The sequence below is a fragment of the Amblyraja radiata genome, chromosome 12 (assembly GCF_010909765.2).
Source record: "Amblyraja radiata isolate CabotCenter1 chromosome 12, sAmbRad1.1.pri, whole genome shotgun sequence".
NCBI classification, from domain to species: Eukaryota; Metazoa; Chordata; class Chondrichthyes; order Rajiformes; family Rajidae; genus Amblyraja; species Amblyraja radiata.
The window spans coordinates 58003296-58016933 of record NC_045967.1 but is presented as its reverse complement, the minus strand read 5'-3'; the positions used below and the strand labels follow the sequence as shown (position 1 = coordinate 58016933).

Here is a 13638-nt window from a genome sequence, read left to right as displayed (position 1 = left end):
TCAGAGGCCATTCATAACCAGTGGAATTGATGCACAATCCCCCAAACTACCCACCATACCTCCATCATTCAGCCTCACCCACATCAGAATCTGCAGGTCCCATATAAGAGTCTTCCGCCACCTCCAAAGCTGCACAGCTGGGGAGAAGCATCTTTGTCCATCAGGAGCAGTCTGACAAGCTTTCAACATCTTATTATATCCAGATGTTTTGGCACAGATAATTTTCTGAACTTGTTACTACACATATTTCTGTTTGTAATTAAAGTCGGCAGCTATGTCAATGTTGATATTATTACTGGTCATTAATGTTAACGTTTTAAACTCTACTTTCCATTGTCACTAATGTACCTTGTTCAAACGTTGTTCATCAGTTCGATCTTACACAGCCTGTCCTCTTGGTTTCTGTTATCGGTGTTTCATTGAGAATTTGGCAAAATTCTAGCTTTAACCACCTTGGTTATGAGCCCCTGTTTTTACAGTTTATTGCTCGAAACTGTCATATATGATTTGTGATCACCATCAGAATCAGCTTTTTCCATCTGTCTAGCTTTTTGTGCCAAACTCGGTTAAGTGTTATTGCTGCAGCTCTGTAAACATACATCAAGTTAACACTGACGTTATGCCCTAAATTAAATTATTTGGCATTTTTACAAGTTGTCGCCAAAGAAGTGGCTATTTAACTCCATGCACAACATTAAATTCACATTGAATTTGCTCATCAGCTTAAGCACAAACATATCCCGCAGTGCTTGGTTCAACAAGGTGCTACATTAGAAAGCAGCACTAAATTCACATCACTGTTTAGTAATCACCACTAAATGCTAATCAATGGCCTCACCTGCCCCTTGGCGTTCAGTTTCAAATTTGTAACTTAGAAACATAGAAAATAGGTGCAGGAGTAGGCCATTCGGCCCTTCGAGCCAGCACCGCCATTCAATATGATCATGGCTGATCATCGAAAATCAGTACCCCGTTCCTACTTTTCCCCCCATATCCCTTGATTCCTTTAGCCCTGGGAGTTAAATCTAACTAAATCTATCTTGCTAAACTAAATCTAAAACTTCTGTCATCCTATTTAGGACTGAGGTGAGGAAAATCATTTTTACACAAAGAGTTGTGAATCTGTGGAATTCTCTGCCACAGAAGGCAGTGGAGGCTAATTCACTGTATATATTCAAGAGAGAGTTAGATTTAGCTCTTAGGGCTAAAGGAATCAAGGGATATGGGGCAAAAACAGGGAAGGGTGTCTGATTTTAGATGATCAACCATGATCATATTGAATGGTGGTGCTGGCTCGGAGGGCCGAATGGCCAACTCCCACACCTATTTTTCTGTTTCTATGTTTCAGATTAACAATTAATAACTAGACATCAATTCTGGGGATCTCAGCATTTTACACTCAATATTCGTGACATGGATGAAGGAATTGAATAGAAAGCCAGGTTTGCTGATGATCAAAGATAGGTGGATTAACAATCTAATGTTGGCAAGTAAACTTAGCTTACTGACGTAAATGCAATGTAATGTGAAGTAAACACAAACAGCCCACAAAGGAGACAAGTGGTTGAGCAAGGTCGGTAGATCGAGTAGAATGTAGGGATATGTGAGGTCGTCCACTTTGAAATGGAATAATAAAATGCAAATTGTTGAAAGGATTGAGACTGTGAAATGTGTTGGTATGAAAGTATCTAGGGTCCGTGGTCCATGAAACTGAAAATATTGGCAAGCAAACACAGCAGGTAATTAGGAATGCTGAGAATGTGGCCTTTATTACAAGGGTTATGAACTAAGTAGGGAAATATTGATTCAAGTCGACAGGGTTGTTGTTATACTGTCTATTTTTAAAAGGACGTGCTTGCTTCAGAGGCAGTGCACAGAAACCTCACAGAGGTGATTTCTGGAATGTGAAGAAAGGTTGAGCAGGTTAGGCCTGTGCACATCGGTCGGTGTTCAGAAGAATGAGAGATGCTCTTTTGTGGCAATCTGAGAGGCATTGATCGGGTGGATGCTGAGTGTAGTGGTTGTACCTAGAAACGAGTTTCACCAGAAATTATCTATTTAAAAATTCAATTTTGGAACATTTTCCTTTCTCATAAGATTATGACAATTTGATACTCTCTATCTCAGAGAACAGTTAATGAATATATTGAGGGCACAGATTGATACCTAGGATAGGCTTCGAGGGATATGGGCCAAATGCATGCAGGTGTGACTAGTGTGGTTGAAACATGTTGATCGGTGTGGGCAAGTTTCAACGCTGTATCACTCTATTTCAACAAGGTAATCAGGAGATTATGGTGAGAGAGAGAGCACAAAAATTGTGTTGAAATCAGGGTGAGTCAGCCATTATCTCTTGGATTTCAGGGTCAGTTGGCCCTCTCCTGTTTGTATTATTCTTATGAATGTGCACAATTACACATGGAAAACATGTAGCATTCGAAAAATATTGTTTGGTTTATTTGGGGCTTTTCACTACCTTTCTTTTTTTTGCTAAATGATGAAATTATATAGCATAGGAGATTGTTTAAGAAAGAACTGCAGATGCTGGAAAAATCGAAGGTAGACAAAAATGCTGGAGAAACTCAGCGCGTGAGGCAGCATCTATGGAGCGAAAGAATAGGTGATGTTTCGGGTCGAGACCCTTCTTCAGATTGATGAGGTCTCGACCAGAAACATCACCTATTCCTTTGCTCCATAGATGTTGCCTCACCCGCTGAGTTTCTCCAGTATTTTTGTCTACCTAGCATTGGAGATTGTTGAGCTTAATCTCTGAGCTTTCTCTCTGAAAACGTTCTAACTTTGCCCAATTTTTCTGCCAGTTTCCCAGTCTCTTTATATATTTTTCATTTTTTCAGATATTATGGATTCAGCTGGAACTTTTTTTCTGATGGGAAAAAGCTATATCAGAAGAAAATTGACATAATAATTTAACAAAATAGCTCTCTTCTCTTTTTGTTCTCTGCATTTACCAACGCTTCTGCCAGAGACCCGGGTTTGATCCTGGCTACGGGTGCTGTTAGTACGGAAATTGTACGTTCTCCCTGTGACCTGCGTGGGTTTTCTCCGAGATCTTCGGTTTCATTCCATGCTCTAAAGACGTGCAGGCTTGTAGGTTAATTGGCTTGATATAAATGTAAAACCATGTAAAACTGTCCCTGATGTGTGCAGGGTAGTGTGAATGTGCGGGAATTGCTGGTCGGTGTGGATTCGCTGGGCCGAAGGGCCTGTTTCCATGCTGTACCTGTAAACAAAACTGAAGCATTTGTCAGCTTGTAATTCTCACCACCAGTTGCTGATATCTATTAATCTTTTGAAGTTAAGTCTGTTACTCTATCCTCAGAATGAAGGTCTCAGTTCAGGTATTCACATATTGCATCACGTTGATGTGTGTCTGCATGGTAATGATAGACACACACCAAATCCTGTTCATCACAGTTCCTCAAAGAGCATTGTTTTAATTGTCAGAGAATACAAATTTGCATTCACAAAATTGTGGTTTTCTAGGTGATCATTGATTTTATCCTGGAGACACAAGAAACTGCAGATGCTGGAATCCTGAGCAAACACAAAATGCTGGAGGAACTCAGGCAACATCTGTGGAGGGAAAGAACAGTTATTTTGGCTTTCTTCTTTGGACTCAAGTCGAATTTGTTTTCACATGCACAAGTACGTTGAGGTACAGGCATCATGGAAATCTGGCTTTTAGCAGCATTGCAATGACATAGATTGAGACAAACACACAAACACAAACTGAACATCAATTTTGCAAGACAGTAAAAAAAGAAATGAAAGACATTGAACGAAAAGACATTAATGCAAAAAACAATTAGAAAAATTAACAAATCCGTGGTATTCTGCGACTGAGGCAGGATTGGAATTATGCAGGTAGGTTCAAGAATCTCATCATCATCATCATCCTCGTTGAAAACATTAGCGACGCATTGGTGCTGGTTTCCAACGGGCACGGTGACGGACGCACCACACATCTCTGTCCTCCATGCAGCTGGCAAGCTCCTCTTTTGTCTCTACACATGCATCTTCCATCAACGTCTTCAGCATTGTCTTCCATGGATGGGTTCCCACAGCACAACCTTGTTTGCTGGCAGTGACCAGCGAACCTCATCCTTCTCCACCTGATCGTCTCAGTCAGAGGTGACATCTCCCCATGGAGCTGGACGTTGGTAATGTGGTCCCTGATCTGATAGTTGCAGGAAAGCAGCTGTTCCTGAACCTGGTGGTATGGGGACTTCAGGCTTCAGCACCTCCTGTCTGACCGTAGCAGTGAGAAGAGGGCATGACCCGATGGTGGGAAATTCTAGATAGATGCTGATTTTGTGAGGCAGCATTTCATGTAGAAGCCTCTGATGGTGGGGAGACCTTTGCCCATGGTGGACTGGGCTGGTACCAACACCCCCTGCAGCCTCTTGCATTCCTGATGTAACCAGTCAGAATACTTCAGTCCTCTGTTATTGGCCAAATCAGAGTTTTTATGAAGGTCCATCATGACTCCTTTGCTTGTACTTTTCAGTTGCATTTTCCTCAATCACCTTGCCAATTAATCAAACGAAAAATCACAATGGAGACACAAGGAACAGCTGATGCTAGAACCTTGAGTATCGCATACCTATAGATTCTGGAACAGTTACTTCCCAGCTGTTCTCATGCAACTCATCATCATCATCGTTGAAAACATCAACGGTGCCTAAAGCCCCTGTCCCACTTAGGAGACCTAAACAGCAACCTCTGGTGACCTTGCCCGCCACCCAAAAAAAAATCAAGGTCGAGGTGACCTGAAACCTCCTACCACCTCCCACACATATGTTGAAAACCTTCCTCGACTATGAAGAAAACCGGCTTCGACTAGACCTGCGACTAAAAAATTATCGATTTTTAAAACGGCAACCTATTTTTATTTGGGGCTGGTTTTAATCATGAAGAAAAAATAGCAGCAACCTAGATGAAGCCTCGACCACGTGGAAACCACTTTCGACCATTAGGGAGAGTGACCAAAACCTCTGGAGACCTCATGGAAACCTTCGGTGGCGGGCAAGGTCACCAGAGGTTGCTGTTTAGGTCTCCTAAGTGGGACAGGGGCTTTACAATGCTATGTACAACAGTGATCGCAACTTCTACTGAAATGTGGATTGCCGTTGGCTCGCCAGAAGCTCATCTGCTCTTTGACAGGTCTTGTTTTTGGTCCTGCTGGAGGTCCACAGTCCCCTCCTCACCTGGCAAACCAGGTGGGGGCGATGGTTTAGTCGCCGACTATCCGACCATGGAGCAGGTAGCACGGGATTACATGGCACCCGTGGCGGGGGAACTCCCCCCCCACCTGACTCATGCAACCGAACCATCCTTTCTCTAACTGGAGATCGGTCCTGACCTACCATCGACCTCATTGGAGGCCCACAGACTATGTTTAATTGCACTCTACTGGACTTTATCTTGCACTAAACGTCATTCCCTTTATCCTGTATCTTCACACTGTGGATGGCTTGATTGCAGATGGAACTGCAGATGCTGGTGTAAACCGAAGATAGACACAAAAAGCTGGAGTAACTCAGCGGGACAGGCAGCATCTCTGGAGAGAAGGAATGGGTGACATTGAAGAAGGGTCTTGACCCGAAACGTCACCCATTCCTTCTCTCCAGAGATGCTGCCTGTCCCGCTGAGTTACTCCAGCTTTTTGTGTCTATCTGCAATGATGTTGTCTTTTCACTGACTGAATAGCAGGCAACAAAAAGCTTTTCAAAGTACCTCAGTATACATGACAATAATAAACTAAAGATAAAGTGCTGGTGTAACTCAGCACGAAAGGCATCATCTGTGGAGGGACTAGATAGGTAAAGTAAAGAAAAAGACTGGTCTGCAATTACTGGGTTTATTCTGTAGTTTATTTTTAAATATTTGCAATATTCCAGACCTCAGACATCACCCCCCCCCCCCCCCCCCCCCCCCCCGCATTCAGAATAAAGCCCTGGCCTCTGCAGTTTCATACCCAACGTTTAAACAGCTCACATAGTATCTCATTTGAACCAGATGATGAGAACCCTGGACTGACACCACAACTGTTTACTTTGCACATCCTCTGTCGATTCTTAACCCATTTGGAATCTCAACTATATCTTCCTTTACAGAAACTCAAGCAGCATTCTCTTCCATGTTAAAGACTGATGTCAACAGCTTATTTAGTGCCTCCCTGATTCCGTGAATAGATTTCCTTTTCAGGACCCCGCACGGCCCCACTCATCTCCTCTTACAACCCTTTTCCTTCTCACGTACCTATTTTTGGATTTCATGTTTGCTGAGTCTTTTTCTATGTCATCTCATTTCCTTTTTTAACTTCCTCACTGAACTTTCTCGTGATAACTAGTATTTGTCACATCCCCTTTTTTTCATCGTATCTTCTTCACTAATTGCAGATTTCTCTCTTATCATTTTCTATCCTTCTCCCATTGGAGCTCGAATCTAGCAGAAACATTTCTACGGTAAAGGCATTAATTTTGCCTGCCTGGATTAGATTCCAATTCACCCAGGCAGATCAGTCGTCTTCCCCTTGAAACTGGCCCGTCTCCAATCTAACACCTTGATTGAGCGACTGGGCTTGTATTCAGTGGAATCTATTTATTTATTTAAATTTTTTTTAAATTAGAAGTGAGTACAATACAATGGTACCTTTTTACAGGTTCCCAAAATTATGTTGACATAATACATTCTCTGTACAACTTCATTTTTTTTTTTTAAAGAGAGAAATAAGAAAGAAGTATTCAGTGGAATTTAGAAGGATCTTATAGAAACGTAACATTCTTAAGGGATTGGACAGGCTAGATGCAAGAAATATGTCTCCATGTTGGGGGAGTCCAGAACCAGGAGTCACAGTTTAAGAATAAGGGGTCGGCCATTTAAGACTGAGATGAGGAAAAACTTTTTCACCCAGAGAGTTGTGAATCTGTGGAATTCTCTGCCACCGATGTCAGTGGATGCCAATTCACTGGATGTTTTCAGGAGAGTTAGATTTAGCTCTTAGGGCTAATGGAATCAAGGGATATGGGGAAAAAGCAGGAACGGGGTACTGATTTTAGATGATCAGCTATGATCACATTGAATGGCGGTACTGGCACGAAGGGCCAAATGGCCTACTCCTGCACCTATGTTTCTATGATCTCCAGCAGGAGTATTGGTGGAGGTGGTGATGGTGAGGTGTGAGTGATACGTCAGATTACGGAGTGACATTGATCAGTTGGCAAATTGAGCAGAGATGATAAATTGAACTCGGTGAGTGCGAGCTGATGCATTTTGCGGGGTCTAATAAGAGCACGACATACACTATTAAGAGTATAGAGGAATAGGGGGTGCTGCAGTGGCAGCAGCCCTGTCAGCAGCGCGTGTCTTTTCAATTTTTAGTATGTTTTAAAGTTTGTTTAATGTTCCTTTGTGTGTTTTGTGTGGGGGGTGGTGTGGGGGGGGGGGGTAAGGGGGAAACCGCTTTAGTTGCCTCCTCCACGGAGAGGCGACTTTTTCCAGGTCGCCTTACAAGGATCGGCGCGGCCTTTCCACGGAGACGCGCCCGGGACTTCAGTGGCGGGCGCAACGTGGACTCCCGGCGCGGAGCGGGCGAGCCCTCGCTGGGGCTCGCCGGAGGGGAGCGCTCCGTTTCGCTGGCCTGCGGCAGCCGGCAGCCTGAAGCCGCGGTCTGCAGAGTTTCAGCTGGCGCGGCGTCTACAGCCCGCGATCCCTCGTGGGGGACCCGGGGGAAGAAGAAGCCATCACTGCCGGCCCGCGGCCAACTTCTACCGTGGGTCCGGCATGGACTTACCATCACCCCTGGAGGGGAGCTTCGACCATCGGCCCTGCAGTCTGTGGTGCTTCTGGCTGCGGCACGGCAGGAACCTTAAATCTTCGACCGCCGGCCTGCGGCCTACACCAGCCTGAAGCCGCGGTCTCCGGTGGGGAAGAGCCGATTCTGGACTTACCTTGACTTTGACTTTGTCCCTTACCATCTGGACGCCCGCAGCAACGGCTGCGGAGGGTGGAGGTCCCGACCACGGGGGGAAATGGAGGAGGACTGGCCAAGTTCTGGGCCTTCCACCACAGTGATGAATGCTGTGGTGGATGTTTGTGTTACATTTTTATTGTGGTTGTGTGTTCTTTATTATTGTACTGCTGCTGACAACCCAAATACCACCGACCCTGGTTGCGTGACAAATAAATTCTATCTATCTATCTATCTATTTTATTGCCATGTGTTCGGAAATGGATCAACTAAGTTTTTACTTGCAGCAGCAGCATAACAGGTTTGTAAACACAGTTCTCAATAGACAATGTATTAAATAAACATAAAAAGAAGTTCAATACATTTTATAAAAGTGCATAAATAAAACCCAAAATACCTAGTGAAACCCAGGCAGCGTATATCAGTCTGGTTGGAGTTTGTGGTGTTCAATAGCCTGAAGGCTGATGGAAAGAAGCTGTTCGTGAACATGGAAGGTACAGTTTTCAAACTCCTACACCTTCTTCCCAAAGACAGGAGTGAAATGAGTGTGTGGCCAGGGTGGTGCGGGTCCTTGATGATGCTGGCTGCCTCTTTGATGCATTCACGGTAGGACCCGGGGGAATATTGAAGAACCCGTGGACATTGTGGCTAGGTTCTCCTGAGAACACTGTAGGAAACTCCTCCATCCTTATGTCAATGCTGCTCCAACATAGTTGGATAGATGAAGCTACCCATCGTTCACGCCTGGACACGTAGCCACTACAGAAACTGGAAACTTCAGCACAACACAAAGTGTTGAAGGAACTGTGGAGAGAAATGGAGACGGAGTTTTGGTTCAGGACTGCTGGTGTTATGTACAAGGGAGATCCTGAGGAGAAGCAAGGACTCTATTCCTTGGAGCACAGGAGGATGAGGGGCGATCATATAGAGGTGTATAAAATGAGAGGAATAGATCGGGTCAACGCAGAGAGTCTCTTACCCAGAGTAGTGGAATCAGGAACCAGAGAACATAGGTTTAAGGTGAAGGGGGAAAGATTTAATAGGAATCTGAGGGGTAACTTATTCACACAAAGGGTGGTGGGTGTATGGAACAATCTGCCAGAGGAAGGTGGTTGAGGCAGGGACTATTGTAACATTTAAGAAACACATTTTGCAATTTAATGCCAAGATACTTGGTTTGTTTGGATTCTTCAAGGGCGGCACCAAGTATATTGTAAGATGTTTCGCCTGGATTCCTCTTTCTGGTGACACGCATGGTTTCACATTTGGAAGGGTTGAACTGCATGCCCCATTGTTGTGACCACTCAACCATAGTATCGAGATCCTTTTGGAGAGCATCTTCATCATCAGCTGACTTAATTGGACGGTACAGCAAACAATCATCAGCGAATAGTCTGGTCGTACTTGTGACTTTTTCATGGATGTCATTTATGTAAAGCAAAAACAGATGTGGGCCAAGTACTGTGCCCTGAGATGTACCACTCAACACTGGATGCCAATTGGAGCTCTTTCCGTTCACACACACTTGCTGAAGACGCTTTGTCAGGAAACTGGAAATCGATCGTTTCGTGTTGGAATGAATACCATAGAAGTCAAGCTTCCGAAGCAGTCTCTAGTGTGGGATGACATCAAATGCTTGAGAAAAGTCCAGCACTACTAAATCCGTGATGACGTTATCATCAAGGTGCTTGGCCAGGTCATTTGTCGTCAGGATAAGCTGAGACTCGCATGATCTATCCCTCCTAAATGCATGTTGGTTGTCAGCAAGAATGTTATGTTTGCTCACATGTCTAATCAGATTACTATCAATTAAATGCTCCAGCAATTTGCAGCAAGTACTTGTTAATGAAACAGGACGATAATTCGCTGGGTTGGTGGTTGAACCCTTCTTAAAGAGAGGAGTGATGTTAGCCTTCCTCCAATCCAGCGGAACATCACCTGAGTCAAGCGACTGTTGGAAAATGAACTTCAAAACTGGAGCCAGTTCTTCGGCCGCGATCTTGAGGGCTTGATTCTGTATCTGATCTGGTCCAATTGCTTTTGTGGTATTAATGTTGAGCAATAACTTCTTGACACCTTCAACCTCCATTTTAATAGCAGGCATATCAGCATATGGGCTGGGCAGTAGGACTGGAAATGATGAAGGCTCCACATCTTCCCGGGTGAAAACGTGTTGAAATTGGTTTGCAAGAGCTTCTGCTTTCGCCTGGTCCTCAGTGATCAGACAGTTGTTCACTTTAAGCATCTGGACACCAGTGTTGGCTGTCCGTCTGGATTTCACATATCTCCAAAAAGCCTTGGGCTGCTCTCCCCCAAGAATAGAAAAACATGTTGTCTATGAGCATTCCTAATAGCACGATCGACTTGCTTTCGCACTCTAGTAAAATTGTCCCAGTCCAGTTTTGTACCCCTTTTTTTGGCACGGATATAAAACTTCTCTTTCTTACTGCAGAGACGTTTCAGTTTTGCCGAAAACCAAGGACGCATACGGCCCTTAATGAGTTTTTGAGGAACATGATTTGTAACATTATTATTTAAAGAGTTTCTCAGCCACACCCAGTTGTCTTTTACGGATCTTTTATCTGGTTGCAGGTTGAAGAAATCTTTTCCCAGTTTTTTTGCCAAGTCTTTAAATTCCTCACTGTTCACTTTTCTCCAGAGGGAAATTTTACGTGGTGGTTTTGAAGGAACTTTAAGCATTGTGTGCAGTTTTGCTTGGATAATATAATGATCGCTAATTCCAGCACACGATGAAACTTCCGAAATTAAATCTGGATGCGAAGTGAATAATAAATCTAAAGTATTTTCGGTGCCACTTGTCTCATCACGCCTGGTAGGGAAAGTGACTTTTTGGGACAGGTGATTTTCCAGAGTAAGGTCAGCTAGGGCTTCCTGGAGAGCCCATTTTGGTTCGCTTTGTGGGTTATTCTTGTTGCTCTTGTTCCCTTGTCCACTGAAGAAGGGACTCGACCCGAATCGTGACCCATTCCTTCTCTCCAGAGATGCTGCCTGACCAGCTGAGTCACTCCAGCATTTTGTGTCTATCTCCACATAGTTCAGTTTAGTTTATTGTCACGTGTACCGAGGTACTGTGAAAAGCTTTTTGTTGCGTGCTATTCATGCAGCAGAAAGACAATACATGATTACAATCGAGCCATTCGCAGTGTACAGATACATGATAAGGGAATAATGTGTAGTGCAAGGTAAAGCCAGTAAAGTTCGATCAAAGACAGTCCGATGGTCCCTGATGAGGTAGATAGTAGTTCAGCACTGCTCTCTGGTTGCAGTAGCCTGAAAACAGTTGGGAAGCAAATGTCCCTGAATCTGGAGGTAGACACAAAATGCTGGAGTAACTCAGCAGGTCAGGCAGCATCTCTGGAGAGAAGGAATGGGTGACATTTCGGGTCGGGACCCTACTTCACACTGAGAGTCAGGAGAGAGGGAAACTAAAGATATGGAAGGGTAAGGTGTGAAAACAACAGATCAAAATAGATCTCGAAGGAAATCTAGAATGGTCTGAAGAAACATAGAAAATAGGTGCAGGAGTAGGCCATTCGGCCCTTCGAGCCTGCACCGCCATTCTATATGATCATGGCTGATCATCCAACTCAGTATCCCATACCTGCCTTCTCTCCTTACCCCCTGATCCCTTTAGCCACAAGGGCCACATCTAACTCCCTCTTAAATATAGTCAATGAACTGGCCTCAACTACCTTCTGTGGCAGAGAATTCCACAGATTCACCACTCTCTGTGTAAAAAATGATTTTCTCATCTCGGTCCTAAAAGACTTCCCTCTTATCCTTAAATTGTGACCCCTAGTTCTGGACTTCCCCAACATCGGGAATAATCTTCCTGCATCTAGCCTGTCCAACCCCTTAAGAATATTGTAAGTTTCTATAAGATCCCGCCTCAATCTTCTGAATTCCAGCGTGTACAAGCCGAGTCTATCCAGTCTTTCTTCATAGGAAAGTCCTGCCATCCCAGGAATCAGTCTGGTGAACCTTCTCTGTACTCCCTCTATGGCAAGAATGTCTTTCCTCATTCCCTCTATGGCAAGAATGTCTTTCCTCAAGAAGAGTCTCAACTTGAAACGTCACCCATTCCTTTTCTCCAGCTGGGTTACTCCAACTTTTTGTGTCTATCTTCGGTGTAAACCAAGTTCAAGTTCGTATTTATTGTCACTTAACCAATCAAGGTACAGTGAAATTTGAGTTCCATACAGCCATACGAAGTTAAAAGCAACATCTGCAGTTCCTTCCTGCACCTGAATCTGGAGGTGTGCGTTTCACACTTCTGCACCGCTTATCCGATGGCATCGGCAGATGGAGCAGAGGGTGTTTCACTGAAAAGATCTGAACATCCTGCAACAGATAATCCTCCGAAAATACCACGACCTCCAACGGGATCCCACCACTAGCCACATTTTCTCATCTCTACCCCTTTCCGCCTTCCGCAGACTGTTCCCTCTGCAACTCCCTGGTTAACTCATCCCTTCCCACACAAACCCCAGGTACCTTCCCCTGCAACAGCAGAAGATGCAACACCTATCCCCATACCTCCTCCCTCGACTCTGTCCAGAGATCCAGAGTCCTTTCAGGTTAGGCAGAGGTTCACTTGCACATCTTCCAACCTCATCCACTGTATCCGTTGTTCAAGATGTTGCTAAAAATAAAAAATTATGGGATTGGGGGTAATATATTAGCATGGGTAGAGGATTGGCTAACAAATAGGAAGCAGAGAGTGGGGATAAATGGTTCATACTCGGGATGGCAACCGGTAACTAGCGGGGTTCCGCAAGGGTCGGTGCTGGGACCCCAGTTGTTCACAATTTATATAAATGATTTGGAGGAGGGAACCAAGTGTAATATATCAAAATTTGCGGACGATACAAAAATGGGAGGAAAAGTAGGGGATGAGGAGGATAGGAAGAGTCTGCAAAAGGATATAGATAAGCTAGGTGAGTGGGCAACAACTTGGCAGATGAAATTTAATACTAATAAATGTGAAGTCATTCACTTTGGGAAAAAAAAATGATAGGGCAAGTTATTTTCTAAATGAGGAGGAGCTGCGTTGTAATGCAACGCAAAGGGATCTAGGGGTATTAGTACATGAATCACTAAAAGTTAGTATGCAGGTGCAGCAAGCAATCAGGAAGGCCAATGGAGTTTTGGCCTTTATTGCTAGGGGGATTGAGTATAAAAACACGGAGGTCTTGCTGCAGCTGTACACAGTATTAGTGAGACCACATTTGGAATACTGTGTACAGTTCTGGGGTCCATACTTAAGAAAGGATGTACTAGCCCTGGAGGCAGTGCAGCGAAGGTTTACAAGATTAATTCCTGCAATGAGGGGATTGACATATGAGGAAAGGTTAAGTAGGCTGGAACTCTACTCTTTGGAGTTTAGAAGAATGAGAGGCGATCTCATTGAAACATATAAGATCGTGAGGGGCCTTGATCGGGTGGATGCACCGAGGATGTTCCCAATGATCGGGGAGACTAGAACTAGGGACATAGTTGCAGAATAAGGGGGGGCTCTTTTAAAACTGAGATGAGGAAGAACTTCTTCACCCAGAGGGTGGTTAATTTATGGAATTCACTGCCCCAGGGAGCAGTGGAAGCAGAAACGTTAAATATATTTAAGA

At 44.2% G+C, this 13638-nt stretch overlaps 1 protein-coding gene and 1 long non-coding RNA gene across 2 annotated transcripts in view; both read left to right on the top strand.

Moving 5' to 3' along the window:
• The first annotated feature begins 4580 nt into the window (after nt 1-4580).
• Nucleotides 4581-11341, top strand: LOC116979254. The gene is made up of 3 exons (XR_004413655.1): nt 4581-4613; nt 5844-5848; nt 11328-11341. It is a non-coding gene; the product is annotated as an uncharacterized LOC116979254 (long non-coding RNA).
• A 1388-nt stretch (nt 11342-12729) lies between these two features.
• LOC116979253 (kelch-like protein 13) overlaps nt 12730-13638 on the top strand; it is a 184640-nt gene continuing 183731 nt past the window's right edge. Inside the window, exon 1 of the mRNA XM_033030855.1 lies at nt 12730-12734. The gene's annotated coding sequence lies outside the window, so the exon portion shown is untranslated. The remainder of the gene's footprint in view (nt 12735-13638) is intronic.